The following is an 18,856-nucleotide window of genomic DNA, read 5'->3' as shown; positions in this document are numbered from 1 at the left end:
CTATGACCAGATTGACCCAGAAGGGTGCTCCATTTCAGTGGACGGAAGAGTGTGAGATGAGCTTTCAAAAGCTAAAGACAACTTTGACTACAACCCCAGTTTTGGTATTACCTTCAGGTTCAGGGTCTTATACGGTCTATTGGGATGCCTCAAGGATTGGCCTCGGAGCGGTGTTAATGCAGGATGGTAGGGTGATTGCCTACGCATCCCGATAGTTGAAGATATATGAGAAGAATTACATTGTTCACAACCTTGAGTTGGATGTCATTGTTCATGCCCTGAATATTTGGCGCCATTATTTATACGGGGTTCCCTATGAGATTTATACTGACCATCGAAGCTTGCAGCATTTTTTCAAACAAAAGGATCTAAATTTGTGCTAGAGGAGGAGGTTAGAGTTGCTGAAGGATTATGACATCACTATTTTGTATCACCTGGGCAAGGCCAATGTAGTGGCTGATGCTTTGAGCCACCAGGAAGAGAGTTTGGGGATTTTGGCTTACTTACCAGCATCGGAGAGGCTTATGGCGATGGATTTTTAGGCCTTAGCTAGCCAATTTGTGAGATTGGATATTTCGGAGCCCAGTCGGGTTCTAGCTTGAGTGGTTTCTCGGTCTTCCTTATTTGATCGTATCAGGGAGCGACAATATGATGATCATCATTTGCTTGTCCTCAAGGACAAGGTTTAGCACGGTGATGCCAGAGATGTGACTATTCGTGATGATGGGGTATTGAGGATGCAGGGTCGGATTTGCGTACCCAATGTTGATGGGCTTCGAGAGTTGATTCTGAAGGAGGCCCATAGTTCGCGGTATTCCATCCACCCGGGTGCCGCTAAGATGTATCAGGATTTGAGGCAGCACTATTGGTGGAGGCGGATGAAGAAAGATATAGTTGGATTTGTAGCTTGGTGCCTCAACTGTCAGTAGGTGAAGTATGAGCACCAGAGGCAAGGTGGGTTGCTTCAGCAGATAGAGATTCCAGAGTGGAAGTGGGAGAGGATCACCATGGACTTTGTAGTTGGACTCCCACGAACTTTGAAGAAGTTTGATGCTATTTGGGTGATTCTGGATTGGCTGACCAAGTCCACTCATTTCATTCCTATGTGTACTACTTATTCTTTAGAGTGGTTAGTTGAGATTTATATCTAGGAGATTGTTTGTCTGCATGGTATTCCAGTTTCCATCATTTAGGATAGAGGTACTCAGTTCACATCATGGTTTTGGAGGGCTGCTCAGCGTGAGTTGGGTACTCGGGTAGAGTTGAGTACAACATTTCACCCTCAGACGGACGGACAGTCCGAGCGCACTATTCAGATTCTTAAGGATAGGTTTCGTGCCTGTGTGATTGAGTTTGGAGGGTCTTGGGATCAGTTCTTGCCATTGGCGGAGTTTTCTTACAACAACAATTATCAGTCCAGCATTCAGATGGCGCCGTATAAAGCTTTATATGATAGGTGGTGTAGATCTCCGGTGGGTTGGTTTGAGCCGGGTGAGGCTAGACTATTGGGCACGGATTTGGTTCACGATGCTTTGGAGAAGGTTAAGGTGATTCAGGATAGACTCTGTACAACCTAGTCCAGACAAAAGAGTTACGCGGACCGGAAGGTTCGTGATGTTTCCTATATGGTTGGAGAGCGGGTTCTACTTTGGATTTCGCCTATGTAAGGTGTTATGAGATTTGGGAAGAAAGGTAAGTTGAGTTCGAGGTTTATTGGCCCTTTTGAGATATTGAGGCGTGTTGGGTAGGTTGCTTATAAGCTTGCCTTACCTCCCAGCTTGGCAGGAGTTCATCCGGTTTTTCATGTTTCGATGCTCCAAAGGTATCACGATGATCCGTCGCACGTGTTGGATTTCAGTTCAGTCCAGCTGGACAAGGATATATCCTGTGTTGAGGAGCTAGTGGCAATATTGGACAGGCAAGTTAGAAAGCTAAGGTCAAAGAACATTGCATCAGTGAAGGATCAATGGCGGGGTTAGCCAGTCGAGGAGGTGACTTGGGAGACCGAGCAGGATATGCGCAGCCATTACCCTCATCTTTTCAATACTTCAGGTACGTCTCTATGCTCGTTCGAAGACGAATGAATGTTTAAGTGGAGGAGGATGTGACGACCCGGCCGGTCGACTTAAGAATTAGCTCCCCGATCCCCTATTAACTACTTTTCCCAAGTTTATTTCTGCTAATGTGAATTTTCCGGGATGTTCGGTTTTGAGTTTCGAAGAGTTTTGGGACACTTAGTCCCTAAATGAGAGCTTAAGTGTTGGAAAGTTGATCATAGTCAGAACAGTGTGAAGACGGCCTCGGAATGGAAATTTGATGGTTCTGTTAGCTCTATTGGGTGATTTCGGGCTTAGGGGATGTGTTCGGATGGTGATTTGGAGGTCCGTAGTTAATTTAGGCTTAAAATGCCGAAGGGTCGAATTTTGAAGTTTCTGGTTCGATAGTGAGATTTTGATCTGAGGATCGGAATGGAATTCTGAGAGTTGCAGTAGTTTCGTTGTGTCATTTGGGATGTGTGTGCAAAATTTCAGGTCATTCGGACGTGGTTTGGTTAGGTTTTTGATCAAAAGCGGAATTCAGAAGATTTTAGAAACTTAGGCTTGAATCCAATGTGTTTTGATTGTTTTGACGTTGTTTGAAGTGTTTTGAAGATTGGTACAAGTTTGAATAAGGTTTTAGGATATGTTGGTGCCTTTTGTTGAGGTCCCGGGGGCTCGGGGTGATTTCGGATGGTTAATGGGAAGTTTGAGGAATGTTGCAGCTGCTGTATTTTTGCTGCTTCTGGTATTTTCGCATATGCGGTTTGGGGACCGTAGATGCGGCGCCGCAGCAGCGGCTAACAGGCCACAGAAGCAAAATGCAGGGATGTCAGCAGGCTCCGCAGATGCTAGGGTTTTTCCACATAAGCGGAACTGCATCTGCTAGTTGGAAATCGCAGGTGCAGAAATTGGCCATTTAATGAAAAGTCGTAGATGCGACGAAGTTTCCGCAGAAGCGGGACTACGGATGCGGTCCCAGGGCCGCAAAAGCGGAAATCACTGGGCAAAACATATAAATAGTTGTCTTCGCAAATTTTAGGGATTCTTTCACCATTTTCATCCGGGTTTGAAGTTTTTAAGAGAGATTTTTGAGGAAAACAAAGGGGAATCACTTGGAGGTAACATGCTTTACTTCATAACTCGTTTTTATGTGATTAAAGATCTAATTAATGGTGAGAAATTTGGGAAAAAATGGGTAATTAGGGCTTGCGTTTAAGAGGCCTTTAAATGAGGATTTGAGGGTCATTTAGACTCTGATTTCGGTGTTCTTATTATGTATAGACTCGTGAGAGTACGAGGTTTTTGAAAATGTAAGTTTCACCCGATTCTGAGACATGGGCCTGAGGGGCGTTTTGGTTATTTTACATAATTTCGCGTATTAGCTTAGAATTTAATTGTAGAATCAGTTGCTTGAAGTATTATTTACATTATGAAATTGAAATGAATAGATTTGGGCCATTTGGAGTCGAGTACTCGTGGCAAAGACGTGGTGTCGGGTTGATTTTGAGCTGGTTCAAGGTAAGTGGCTTGTCTAACCTTGTGTGGAGGACCTTCCCCTTAGGATTGGTATATTTGGTAATTGAAATGCCTTGTACGTGAGGTTGACAAGTTCGTACTTGTGCAAATTGTTGAGAAATCCGTTTTTCATTAAGTATTCACTAGTATGTTCCTTTTTCCCGCTTTCATTACTTGTGCAATTAAACCTCTTGTTAGCTTAGGAAAAGCATGTCTAAATGATTTCATTGCCTTATTTGTTCAACCTGCTTTACCTGAACTAAGGGTGTCTAACGGGCCGGGTTGACCCGTAACCGGACCGGCCCAGATCGGAAAAAATCGGAACCGGACCGGCCCGGTACATAGGGGCCGGGTGGGGCTGGATAGGAGGGGTAGAGGGGGTTGGTCCATTTATTTTTTTTAACGAGGTCAAACTCGATCCACATGAATGGTATCGTGTACCGGTTTAACCGGACCGGACCGGTACAATGGCTAAATCTTTTTTTTGTTTTTTTTTATTTTTTGAAATCTGTGGGGCCCACTAACCATTGGCAACGGTCACCCCTGGCAGGAATCTATTGCTTAACACCCTTAATTACATTAATAGCCTCTTTTTTCTTTAAAATTTAACATTTTTTCAATTTACAAAATTAACCTTCTCTAAAAATATAAATACCCCCCTCCTCTTCCTCATTTCTTCGCCCATCTCTCAATTCTCATTTCTCAATCTCAATTCTCAAATCTCAATTAAAGTTAAATCATGCCTCGTACTTCTAGAGCGCGCTCATATGTTTGGCAACACTTTGATGTGGTAGAAGAAAATGAAGAAGGTCAGAAAGTAAAGTGCAAGAACTGTGGTCAAGTCTTAAATCTTCGTTCAGGGTCTGGCACAGGCAGTTTAAGGAGGCATATAAAGTATTGTCTTGAACGTCCTCCGAAAATTCGTATTTAAGATTTTAAGACAATTTGTGTTATTTTAAAATTATTAGACGTATTTATGCTTAATGTTCTAGTTTGTTAGATTAATATGAAGTATTATTAATTTATTATGCATGAAAATTTAGTTTTACTATTTTTTTGTTAATTTACCTTTTAAAGGCAAACTTTAATTTTGTAATTTTGAAATAAATGTAGCACTTGCAATTTATAAGTGCAATTTTTTCCCATATTCCTTGTATTCTTTATGTTAATACTTTGTATTAATATAACTTACAATAGTTATACAAAATATAAAATAAAATAAAAAATACACTAAACCCGGCCCGGCCTGGCCCCCTCAACCCATAACCCTTACGGTTCAATTTTTACCCGGATGAACCCGAACCCGTTAAACCCGGTAAGACCCAACCCGTAACCGGCCCAGACCATAACCCGTACGGGCCCAAAAAATCCCAACCCATCCCGGCCTGGCCCACCCGTTTAACACCCTTAACCTGAACTCCGTGCAGCATGTTAGGCTAGAATTACTTGTTGCCTTGATATGAAATTTCCATTTCTGAATATCTTCTTGTTGCTGCTGTGTATTTACATTGGGACTACGGATGTGGGATTCTGGTAGCACCCCCTTGTCTGTTTACTTTGGGACTATGGGTTAGATTCTCGGTAGATCCCCCCTGCACAGTTATATGGAACTACTTGAATGCACCCGGTAGATTCCCCCAGTACTGCTTATTTACATTTGAGACTACGGATCGGGATTTCGGTAGTTCCCCACGCATTGATAGTTGGACTACGGGACGAGATCCCGGGAGATCCACTGGACAGTTGTAATAGGGACTACAAGACGGTATTCTAAGAGATCCCCGATTTGTTACTATTGGTGTTGAGCTGTATTTCCTTCCGTGTTTACCTAGTTTCTGTGTAGTCGTTGTTGTCCTGTATATTATGTTTTCTTCTCAATGTTGTGCTTATTTATACTGTTCTATCTTATACTGTTGAAACTTATTATTTTGTTTAACCTCAGTAGGGCCCTGACCTTCCTCGTCACTACCCAACCGAGGTTAGGCATGGCACTTACTGAGTACCGTCGTGGTGTACTCATGCCCTTTCTGTGCATGTTTTTCATGTGCGGATCCAGGTACCTCTACTCAGGCTTACCATTCTTGAGGCGAGGCGATTCTACGGGACTTCGAGGTATATCTGCCGCGTCCGCAGACCTAGGAGTCTCTTTTTATTCATGCATTTTAGTATTTAGCCCTTTTGTACTTCTGTTTTGTTAGACATTCTGGAGATTAGAGCTTTGTACTATTTTCTCAGCTTGTGGATCCTTGAGTTTCCGGGTTTTGGGGTAGTGTATCAGATTTCGAAAATTTATGTGTATATGTCAAGCGGCATTTAAATATTATTTCCTTTAGTTATTTTCGGTTTTTGACTATTTATTCCGTAAGTTAGATCATTTTTTTTGCATTGTTAGGCTTACCTAGTTGTAGAGACTAGGTGCCGTCACGATAGTTCACGGAGTGCGAACTGGGATCGTGACAACACCGCTTATAGAGGAAATTGGAGGGTTTGCGAGATTGACTTGGGACAGTCTCGGGCTATTGGTTTCAGAAAACCATACGAGCAGGGTATTTTTGAAGATGATAGGGCTGAAGAAGAATGTCGACCTAGTGTGCTTAAAAGAATCTTACATACCTTTCAAATACCTGTACGAGAGGTATGGCCATAGCAAGTCATTCCGTACTTATCATGATGAGATCTGTCTCACTTCTCTGGGTCACATCCACCGCAAAGTGTTTGTATTCATTGTGTGCTTCCTAGGCCTGATAGTGTTCCCAATGAAAAAAGGAAGAATCCACACTAGGTTGGCCATGGTCGCCAAGACTCTGATGGAAGGGATTAATGGACAGACATATACCATAGTCCCCATGATCATACCCGACATCTATAGGGCTCTGGAACGCTGTCAAAGAGGGGTCAAGCATTTCGAGGTTTGTAATTTGTTGCTGCAGTTATGGTTGTTGGAACATTTCCGAAAGGGTTGCTATCGCCAAGAATTTCGACGAAGGGATTGGAACGACCATATTTCCTTCCATCACGCTAAGCAGATGACTTACATTCTAAACAGATTTGCTCAGCTAGAAAGCGCCAAAAAATGGGTAGAGTTCTTCGACAACCTGATCGAGGAATAGGTGTAGTGGATGTTTGAATGGTTCCTAACAAACAAATCTATTATTAGGTCCAGGGATGCTCTGTACTTGGTGTTGATCAGATTGAGAGGGATATACCCATATGTCCCTATGCAAGTTATGAGGCAAGCAGGCAGAAAACAGGTTGTAAGTCATTTTAGGGCAGACTTTCAAGATGACGATGTCCCTTACAAGTGTTAAGCTCAGCACATGTGGCATTGCAAAATCATTGTGGAGAAGAACACGATCCAGATAGGTATCATGCAGGGTTCAAGCCTCTCTACCGGGCATAGTTAGAGGACAATCTGAAAGGAATGGTGAACAGAATCTTAGATGAGGAAGCTGAAGCTCAAGTCAAATACAACAGGCTGCGCAAGATGGTCCACGACTCTGAGAATGAGCACTGAGAAATACATGAGAGGAATGTGAGGTTTATCGGGGAGTGGAAAGAGATGGCAGTCACTTCCAACAGGAAACTGGAATATCTGGAGCGAGGAATAGTGGAGCTGGAATGTAAAGTTTTAAAGAGGATTGAAAATTGCCAGACCATTGAAGGAACTGAAGGAGGACATTTGGCCAGAGCCTACTTGTTACTGGGGCTGCGCAAACTGGTGGATCTATATGATGGAGTCCGGAAGATCGAATCTTGGGAAGGTCCTTCTGGGACCAAATAAGCTAGATTTACTTGCTTTTCCTAAAATGTAATAAGGCCAAATGCCAGTAGTGACTTATTTTATTATTATCTTAGTGTCGTTTTGGAATTCGTCTATTTTTATATTATGAAATGAAGCATTTATTGGCATTAAAAGTTCTCCAAGTCTATTTGACGCTAGGCCCACCTCGGGCACAACGAGGTTCCCAAAGTAGGACACGAATTTACATTTTCGCAATATGTGTTTAAATACTGCAAACGTTTCAGGATCCTCACTGACTTGTTACCTTTTTGTTTTTTGCTTATTTTTATTCCTATCACCTTAGATTGGTTCACTCATACTGGACTCATCAACGTATCACACTAGATCTAGAGGCCCTCCACCTCCTCCTCTTCCAAGCAACACAAAAGGTAGAGAAAAAGCAAAGATGGACGACTTAAGTGGAATCCGAAAGGAAAATGTTGAGAACGCAGAGACTTTAGATGGCCGTAGTACTCCGGCCCCAAATGATCTAGTCTTGAGACTGGAATAAAGGACACTGGAATTTCAAAAAGAACTTGAGCAGGTTCGCAACTTGGAAAACTTGTCACTCACCCTCAATGTCCCCGATATCCACCAACAAAAGACAAAGAGCCTGACACCTCCTCAGAACACACAAAACCAACAACCACAAAATCCTACCGCACCAAATCAATACGCGAGTCCACTCCAAAATATCAATCCATTGCAAATACCAACTCCACCACAATATCATCATCAACTAATTTAGTACCCACCAACCACCACTTACCATACTCTCCAAAACACACCACAACCCATTCCAGATCCACAAAACACACCCAATGACCATCACTACACCCAAGTTCCTGGCACCCATCAAAGCAACCCTATATATGTGGAAACTATACCTCATTCTACCCAACCAATCTCCTATACATCGGAATCTTCCGAGAAGTACTTGCTCATTAAAAACATGGCTGAAGAACTCAAGAAGTTAATAAGCCGAGTTTAGGGTGTTGAGGGCAACAGAGGAATAGAAGGTTTGAACTATGAAGATCTGTGCATACAGCCAGATGTCGAACTGCCAGAGGGGTACAAACCTCCCAAGATCAAAATGTTCGATGGTACAAGTGATCCCAGGGCTCATCTAAGGACCTATTGTGACAAGCTTGCCGGGGTCGGAAAAGATGAAAATATCCGTATGAAGCTCTTTATGAGGAGCCTTACTAGGGATGCTTTGTCTTGGTATATCAGCCAGAATCCCAAGAAATGGTCCAATTGGGTAAGCATGGCGTCGGATTTCATGGATCGATTCAGGTTTAGCACAGAGAATGCATCGGATGTCTTCTACATTCAGAATCTTAAGAAGAAACCTACTTTTGAAAGGTTGATGGTTATAAAAAATCACAAATTCTCTGACATCATCAAACTCGGAGAAAGAATCAAAGAAGGAATCAAGAGCAGGATGGTAACAAACTTCGAGGCACTATAAGCCACGAATAAGGCACTACAATTAGTTGGCATATCGAAGAAGAGAGATGTTGGGGCAGTAATGGTGGCCCAGGGCCCAAAATCTCCACTTACCTATCAAACACCACCAACCACATATCAGACACCTCCACCCACATATCAAACACCTCCACTCACACAACAAGCATCACCGCCTACATATCAACCTTCATCTCCCAGATATTCCCAACCAACCATTGTCCATCACACCTATAATTCACAACCATCCCACTTCCAATCAGCACTAGATCGCCAAAATTATCCAAGGCCAAGACCCAACTTTGACCGCAAGCTACCCAGACAATGCACCACCATTGTTGAGCCCATTGACCAACTGTATGAAAGGTTGAAAGCCGCAGGTTACGTCACTCTTGTTCCCTATATAGCATTAGAAAATTCATCCCAATGGGTCAATCCCAACAAAACTTGTGCGTACCATTCATGTATGAAAGGGCACACCACTGTTGAGTGCTGAACATTGAATGATAAAATCTAGATGCTAATTAACAACAAGGTCATACAAGCAAAGGAAGTCACACCTAATGTCCGCAAAAATCCTCTACCTAATCACAGAGGTGATGGTGTACATGTGATAGAGACAAATGAAGAATGGGACCCTGAGGGGTCGATTGGGCTTATTCAAGAAGGCGATGACTTTAAAGTTGCAGTCACACTTACTCCTATTGTGGTACAGACTCAGTCCCCAATCGAGGTTGAGGTAACTGCATCAGTTCCATTTGAGGTGGAAGTGGCTCTACTCGCAGCCACCCCCACCCCATTTGAAGTAGAAGTGGTCACACCTTTTACTGTGACAATATCAACCACACCCCCGTTTAACTCAAAAGCAATACCCTGGGATTATCTTGTCGAGACTCGGCGAAAAGGGAAGGACAAGGTAGAGAAATCTAATGCTACACAAGGAATGACTAGAACCAGAAGAGTCTATACACCTGAACACCTGGGGAGGTTCAAGTAAGGAGGTCACTACTAGGTTGCCTATCATTGAGACCAGGCTAGATGACCTGTGGAGGAAAGTACAAGCAAACGAGTATTCTCTTATTGACCATCTAATTAAAGTCCCTGCTCAGATATCTATCATGTCACTATTGCAGAATTCGTAGGTACACAAGAATGCTTTAATGAAAGTACCGCGCGAGGCTTATGTACCCAATACCATCACTAGTAATGGAAAACATGGTTGGGCAAGTGCTGGAGAGCCATAAGATTATCTTCCACAAAAATGAGCTATCGCCCGACGGTTTGAATCACAATCGAGCATTACATATCACAGTGCAATTTGAAGACAAGTTCATTGCCAGGGTCCTGGTTGATGGAGGTTCGAGCCTAAATATTTGTCCATTAGACACTCTGAAAAGGTTGGACAAAGGTTTCCATGAGATACAGGCAGGAAGCATGAATGTGAAGGTTTTCGATGGGTCCCAGAGGGCCACAATCGGGGAAATCAACCTTTGCATGCAGATGGGGCCAACTTGGTTCGACGTTGAATTCCAAGTGCTTGACATACCAGCCTCATATAATCTTCTGTTGGGCCGACCATGGATCCATACTGCTGGAACCATGACTTCCACACTACTTCAAGCCGTGAAATTCTAATGGAACCGTCAAGAGGTGATCATCCATGGAGATGGGAGTAATCCCATCTACACTAGTCAAACCATCCCGGCCATTGGACATAGAAGAAGGCTAGGAGGGGATACTTATCATCACATCAAACGAGTCAATGTCGTCGAGAAGGATAAGTGGTAGAGTAACAAAATAAAAAGCATACTAGCATGGTCCAGATATGAACCCGACAAAGGGTTGGGAAAGAACCTCCAAGGCATCACCAAACCAATACAGCTGAAAAATCATGGTACCACCTTTGGGCTTGGATACCAGTATACATGGCAAGAGTACAATGATTGGTCGCCTCTATGGCACAGATCGTATTACCCTCTTGAGAAACCAGTGCCATGTTTGGAACAAGCTTTTCATCAGGCTGACATGATATGGGGGACTGCAGAGGAAGAAGAGCTAGATGGGTTGAAGAATTTGTTCTTGGATGATGAGGACATGGACTGTGGTGCCATAATTGAGGAGGAGGAGGAAGAAGGCCTCACTATTTAGACTATGGCGAAGGGAGTTGTTCTCAGGAACTAGGCCGCCACACCATCCTAAGCCCTCCGAGTCCCTGGGTAGCTTGGTAGAATTTACTTCTATAAGCCATTCTAGGAATTTAATATTTCTCGTAATTTGGTTTTAAGTTTTACTTGTTTCAAAATGAATGCTCGATTTATCGAGCCATACCTTGTCTGGACAATTTTTCAAGTTTTAATCGAATGTATTTGCTCTTTATTATTCACTACTATCTTTACATTTTTCTTTTCTACAACATTATTATTACTTTTCCTGATGAACCGGTAATTGTGACATGTAATGAGGCAACGCAACATGAGAATAGTGATTCGGATGAAGAGGATGAGACACCCAAAGAAATTATCAGGGAGGTTGAAAATTTTGAGAACAATCCTAAGTCCAATCTGGACGAGACCGAAGCAGTGAATTTGGGAGACACCGAGACCGTCAACGAGACCCGCATCAGCATTCAATTGTTACCAACATAGAAGAAAGAGTACATTCGTTTCCTAAAAGAATATGAGGACATTTTCGCATGGTCAGATGATGACATGACAGGTTTGAGCACTTCCATAATGGCTCACAACTTGCTTACTAATCCTATGTGTCCGCCAGTAAAACAGAAACTCAGAAAGTTCAAACCAGACATGAGCCTGAAAATCAAGGAGGAAGTTACCAAGCAGATCAAAGACAAAGTTCTCAGGGTGGTTGAATATCCAACCTGGTTAGCTAACATTGTGCCAGTTCTGAATAAGGATGGGAAGGTCAGGGTATGTGTCGACTATCGGGATTTAAATTGAGCAAGTCCCAAGGATGACTTCCCACTACCGAATATACACATCCTGATCGATAATTGCGCCAAGAATGAACTCCAATCCTTTGGCGATTGCTTTGCGGGTTATCACCAGATTTGGATGGATAAAGAAGATGTAGAGAAGACAGCTTTTATTACACTATGGGATGTATACTGTTACAAGATGATGCCATTCAGTTTGAAGAATGTTGGGGCCACTTACATGAGAGCCATGACAACCATCTTCCATGATATGATACACAAAGAAATATAGGTGTATGTGGATGATGTCATTATCAAATTCAAGAGGGTCGTAGATCACATAGTAGACTTGAGGAAGTTCTTTGATAGAGTGAGGAGGTACAATTTGAAACTGAACCCTGCAAAATATGCATTCGGGATTCCCGCAGGAAAGCTACTGGGATTCATCATCAGTTGTCGAGGGATCGAACTGGATCCGTCTAAAGTCAAAGCTATTCAGGAGTTACCACCACCTAAGAGCAAAAAGGATGTGATGAGATTTTTAGGACGTCTCAATTATATCAGTCGCTTCATAGCACAGTCCACAGTCATATGTGAATCCATCTTCAAGATGCTAAGAAAGGATGTTGAAACAAGCTGGATCGAGGATTGTCAGAAAGCTTTTGACAAGATCAAGTAGTACCTATCCATACCACCATTTCTGGTCCCGCTAGAACTAGGACGACCTTTGCTACACTATCTATCTGTATTATATGGAGCCTTCGGATGTGTTTTGGGAAAACATGACGAGACAGGAAGGAAGGAGTAGGCCATATATTACTTGACTAAGAAGTTCACACCTTATGAATCACGGTATTCCCTTCTTGAATGCACTTGCTGCAATTTGACCTGGACAGCTCAAAAATTGAGGCACTACTTTTGCGCATACACTACATATCTCATATCCAGGATGGACCCTCTGAAGTATATATTCCAGAAACCCATGCTGATCGGGAAGTTGGCTAAGTGACAGATACTACTAAGTGAGTTCGATATCATGTATATAACCCCTGAAAATGTATTTTCTTGATGAAGAAGTATCATTCGTAGGAGAAGACATTACTAAAGCATATGACGGTTGGAGGATGTTCTTTGACGGAGCTGCAAATTTCAAAGGAGTGGGCATTGGAGCGGTTTTGGTGTCAAAAACAGGTCAGCATTATCCGGTATCTGCTAAACTCAGATTTCCTTGCACCAACAACATGGTGGAATATAAAGTCTGCATACTAGGGCAAAACATGGCAGTTGACATGAACGTACAGGAGTTGTTGGTGATCGGTGATTCGGATTTTCTTGTGCACCAGGTACAAGGAGAGTGGGCCACCAAGAATTCCAAGATATTGCCATATCTGCACCATGTGCAGGAATTGAGAAAGAGGTTTACGAATATAGAATTCCGTCATGTACCCAGAATTCAGAATGAGTTTGACGACGCATTGGCCACTTTGTCATCCATGATACAACATCCAGATAAGAACTACATTGATCCCATTCCGGTGAGGATCCACAATCAGCTGGCATATTATGCTCATGTCGAGGAAGAAGCAAACGGAAAGCCTTGGTTCCATGACATCAAAGAGTACTTATCAAAAGGGGAATACCAGGAGCATGCAAATTACACTCAGAAATGCACACTCCGGAGATTGTCAAATCATTTCTTCCATAGTAGAGGGAACTTGTACAGAAGAGCTCCTGATTTGGGTTTATTAAGATGTGTTGACGCAAAGGAAGCTTCTAAGCTACTTGAGGATGTGCATGCTGAGACCTGTGGCCCACACAAGAATGGTTTCGTCTTGGCTAAGAAGATACTCAGGGCAGGTTACTTTTGGATGACAATGGAGATGGATTGCATTCAGTATGTTCGCAAATGCTTTCAATGTCAAGTGCATGCCGACATGATAAAAGTGTTGTCAAATGAGCTCAATACAACAAGCTCACCTTGGCCATTCACCGCTTGGGGAATGGATGTTATTGGTCCAGTTGAGCCCACTGCTTCAAACGGACACAGGTTTATTCTGGTAGCCATTGATTACTTCACAAAATGGGGAGAGGTTGCATCCTAAAAAGTTATAACCAAGAAAGTCATCGCAGATTTTGTCAAGGATAATATTTTCTGCCGATTCGAAGTTCCCGAGTCCATTATTACCGACAATGCCGCCAATCTCAACAGTGATTTGATGAAAGCTATGTGTGAAACTTTCAAAATCAAACACAATAATTCCACAGCCTACAGACCTTAGATTAATGGAGTTGTAGAAGCTACCAACAAAAACATCAAGAAGATACTAAGGAAAATGGTAGAGAACCAAAACAGTGGCACGAGAAGTTACCCTTCGCTCTATTGGGATACAACACTACAATTCACACATCAATCGGAGCAACTCCCTACATGCTGGTTTATGGTACCGTGGCTGTCATCCTAGCCGAGATAGAGATTCCTTCTTTAAGAGTCATACAGGAAGTTGAACTCAGCGATGTAGAGTGGATAAGGAGCCGCTATGAGCAATTGGACCTGTCGCACCTCCTTTTTCCGCCCCCGCGAGGGTACAAGGGAGTTTTTTCCAATTAAAGGACAATCGAAATGGGATTTGTTTATTTATTTCAGAGTCGCCACTTGGGAATTTTATGGCGTCCCAAGTCACCGGTCTTAATCCCGAATCGAGGAAAATATGACTCTGTTTGTCGTTTTGCGAACCAAAAATCCGAGTAAGGAATTCTGTTAATCCGGAACAAGGTGTTAGGCATTCCCGAATTCCATGGTTCTAGCACGGTCGCTTAACTATTTTTATAATTGGCCTAATTATCTTGATTTACTAAATACATTTTTTCTTGTTTCATGATTTGGTTACTGCTTTTGTTTAGATTGTTTACAATTATAGACCCTTCTTGAAACGAATCACGCGTACGTATATTCGTATTATATATTTTTATAAATGTAAAGAATCGTGTCACGCATACGTGTACACAATAAGATTGATAATATTTTTTATATTTTTTATTATAAAAAAATTATGGCCGAAATTGTGCTTAAAATAAAATTACGAACGTTCGTCACTCTTGTATGATTAAATAGTGAACTGCACATCTCGGGTTATATGAAATTAATTTAATTTCCTCTGAAGAACCCCCTTTTATTAAAAATTTTGCTCGAAGTTGCGCGAACGCATAATCCGAACTGCTTTTAGAAATGTAATTAGGTCACGCGAACGTATCCCTAATTACACAAAATATTCTTGATGGTAATATAAAATTTCTACAAATGTTTATTATATCCATCTATTTTTAAATATGAAAGTCATGGGAAATCACCGATTGGGACGCCTCCAAATTTTTGAAAAAGAAATCAAAATTTATTAAATGTTGACCACAGGTTATATTTTAAACGTATGAATTATATACCTCAGAACTATTTAAATTTAAAGAATTAATGATATGAAAAATAAATAACGTGCAGCTAAATTTACCATTTTTATCGTGAATATAGTATCCGTATTTTATTTATGTATTTTTAGTACTTGATAATTATATGAACAATTTATTTGTTATTTTCCTAGGCTTAAGACTAAGTGTATATGTTTGAAAATTTACCAAAAAAAAAACGAATTGCGTGCAAAACTAGGAAAGAATTAATTGATAAGCAAACTAATAGTTTTCGAAGAATTTTCATTGTTCTATTCAGAGCGAACTCTAGTTTGTATATCTTTGACTTAAATGTTGCATTTTTAGTATTTATAAATCCGACCTCCTTCTACACAACTAGTTTTTAGTCCAAAGGTCAAATTATTTGGTTAATTTGCTTACGATTATTGAATTTGGGATAGGTAAAATTAAAGCAAAAATTTTCTCGGCTTACGCAAGCTATTTACAAATACTAAATTCTACACTTTGTAAAATCATTGATATTATTTTATATACTATTTTTAAGAAATGAGTTAATCGCATTCCTAAAGTAAATGGGCCATTTGTTATTAAGAAAGAGAACTAATCTCCAAATTGATTTAATAAAATGACATTACATGTAACGTAATTATACATCTGAACCATCCGTAATATTCCAATATCTTAAACGTAACGGATTATATCAATTCACCTCTCACCTATAGTTATACACATAACCGTTATCATGCCATATACGAACAAGAAACAACTTACATCCTCTAGCTTTAAACAAAAATCGGATGCTTGACGAGATATAATAGTAATGTGGTTCCTTGATATTTCCATACTATCCTATACTTAGCCAACAAGATTACAGCAGAGTTTATACTACTCCAAAAGGCCAGTTGGCTAATAGCTACCATGTCAAGTATAATACTACATTAGCTAACTAAAAAAACTGAAACTTAACTAATAGATTTAAATGAGTAGAGGACATAATTGCAATTCCAAACTTCATTTATTTGCAATATTGAAGCTTTTCATGACATGAGTCTACAGATATATACCTGGAAATGAGGGTAAAAGAGGTAATATTTCAGCAATAGCAGCAACAGAAACACAACAACAGAAAAATGCCAATCAATTCAGCAGATTTGAACAAACCAGCAAGACCCGTGAAAACCAGACGAACAGTAGCAGAAATTTTAAGAAAATTTCAGATTTAATCAAACAGTATCACCAAACAAACCCGGACAGATATGAGGAAACAATATTTCTGATTTTGCTTTCTTTCTTCTCTATTTTTCTGTTCTGATTTCCTTTTTCTGTGTGTGTGTGTGTGTGCTTTTTTCTGTTTTTTCTTTTTCTATCTCTCTTTTCAGATAATCTCTCTTCTTTTTTTCTGTGTTCTGTATCTCTGTGTGTGTATCTCCCTGAGTGTCTGTCCTCCCAGAAATTAGTCCCAATACCCCCTCTTATACAACTTATTTCCTCTCTTTTTCTACTGCCCGGATCCCTTTTCCCCTTTTAAAAATCAGAAATTTCCCACTTCCCTCATTTTCACTTTTAGTTCCACTAAGAAAAACCTTTTCCCTTATTTTCAGCACTCCCAATTTCCTTTGTCCCTCATTATTGCATAAATTAATACCCTATTTAACAAAGCACTAAACCAAAGTATTATCCTCACTGTCTCATTCCCAGATTGCCCCCTGAAATACCCTTAAACTGCAGCTTTTGCCAACAGCAGTAAGTTTTGGACTGAATCTTAACTAAAAATGCAACCTTCTAATCCAATAATATCTAATTAACATTTGTAAAACTGAATTCAAACCAAAACATCACATTAACACCACACGGAACTCAACATAATCATTGAAGCTGAAATTGAAACTTGAATCAATATGCACATGAATGAAGGTAATGTGAATGCAGGTTCATTGTCAGCTTAATGACAATGTCCTGAAACTAAACTGAACTGAAATATGGATATGAATACAAATATCAGGCATTCAAGTTCATTCCTGAAATCAAATGGCCCTGGATCAAATATACACAACAACATTTGACGAACTTGCTGACTTAACAAACAAGAGTGAATTAACTATCGAAACTAATTAATGGACATGCTGATAACAACTTATACCAAACAATCAGACCCCAGACAATTTAGGCAAACGGGCTGTTTCAATCAACATTAACATGAACAAGAATTTATAATAAGACAACTAATCGACGAACTTAATCGAGTCGATTACACACATTGTAAACAATTACCACAAACAGAAACAATGTTATAATTTAATCGAATAAGCGGGTATAGTGGATATGAGACAGAATCAAGTAAAAAAAAATAGGAGAATTATACAAATTACTAAAACAGGCAATAATACACACATAGGGTACAAAAGAAAAATAGGAAAAATACCTCTGAATCTTCAAAATTATACGGACCCAGGCTCAAAGTCAGACCTAAGCATTTTGAGGTCGAACAGACTTTAATTGAAGTGTTCTCAACTGAGAACACCTCGATTAAAGTCTATTATGCCCCAACCCTTCAATTAATTTGGTCAGATTCCATGATTGGAATTTTAGGGTTCCGTTTTTTTCAGATTTAGGGCTCGAACATTTCTGGGCAGATTCGAAGGGAATCAAGGGTGGTTTAGGGGTAAAGGAGGCCTAGGGGTCACCTGGTATGAATTTGAAAAGGATCTGGGCAGTTCCTGTTTGGCTCGAATCTTCAATGAAGATTCGAGCAGATTTAGGAAGATTCGACCTAAGCCATTACCGGATCTATGACAAGGGTAGTTGGGATAAGCTAGGGTGTTGATTTGGAAGTTATCGAAGAAAGTTAGGTTTTCAAACCAAACTTTGATCAAAGATTCGAGGTGTTTGGGTTTGATTCGAGGTAAGCCATGAAAATAGTTGGAACGGGAGGTTGAGAGGAGTTAAGGGTGTTAAAATGGAGTCGTTTGGACCACCGGAACCGTCGTGAGGCGATTTCCGGTGGATGGTTAACGGTGGTTAACGGTGGGGTTCATCTAGTCTCTTGAAAGAGACAATGAACAGGACAGGGGGTGTTTGGTTTGGGGGTGGGGTATGGTTTAGGACTTATATACGGGGTGGGGTGGATGGACCATGGCCGTTGGATCAACTGAGAGCAATGGCCTGGATTAATCCACTCAAACAAACGGTGTCATTTGGTCTCTTTGAGAGACCGGGTAAAAGTGGACCGGGTTGTGGGATCGGGTTTGGTCCAAGCTCTGGGGCCATTGGATCAAAGAAAATGGGCGTGTCAGATTGAGCATCTGAAACGGTGTCGTTTCAAACCAAACTAGGGCTGCAATGAACCGTTTGATTTGTTCGATCAACGGTTCAGATTGAAGGATGACAAAACGGGTAGTTTCATCATCCTACTACGTCGTTTTGGTTGCATTTGAGACCAGCTGGTTTGGATTGGGTCAGGGATGAGTTATGGGCCTGAATTTCTCCTGGCCCAGTCCGAGTTTCCTTTATATTTACCCTTTTTCCATTTTTCTTTAATTACAAAAATTAAACAAAAATTCTAAATAAATTGTAAAAATAAAATTACACACATATTATTTAACCCCTATAATAATTAATACTCAAATTAAAAATTTAAATAAAATCAACACAATGGCAAGAAACACATATGCATATTTTTTTGTGATTTTCTTTCTGTAAAAC

The sequence above is a fragment of the Nicotiana tabacum genome, chromosome 18, assembly GCF_000715075.1.
Source record: "Nicotiana tabacum cultivar K326 chromosome 18, ASM71507v2, whole genome shotgun sequence".
NCBI lineage: Eukaryota > Viridiplantae > Streptophyta > Magnoliopsida > Solanales > Solanaceae > Nicotiana > Nicotiana tabacum.
Note: the sequence above shows the minus strand (reverse complement) of the source record.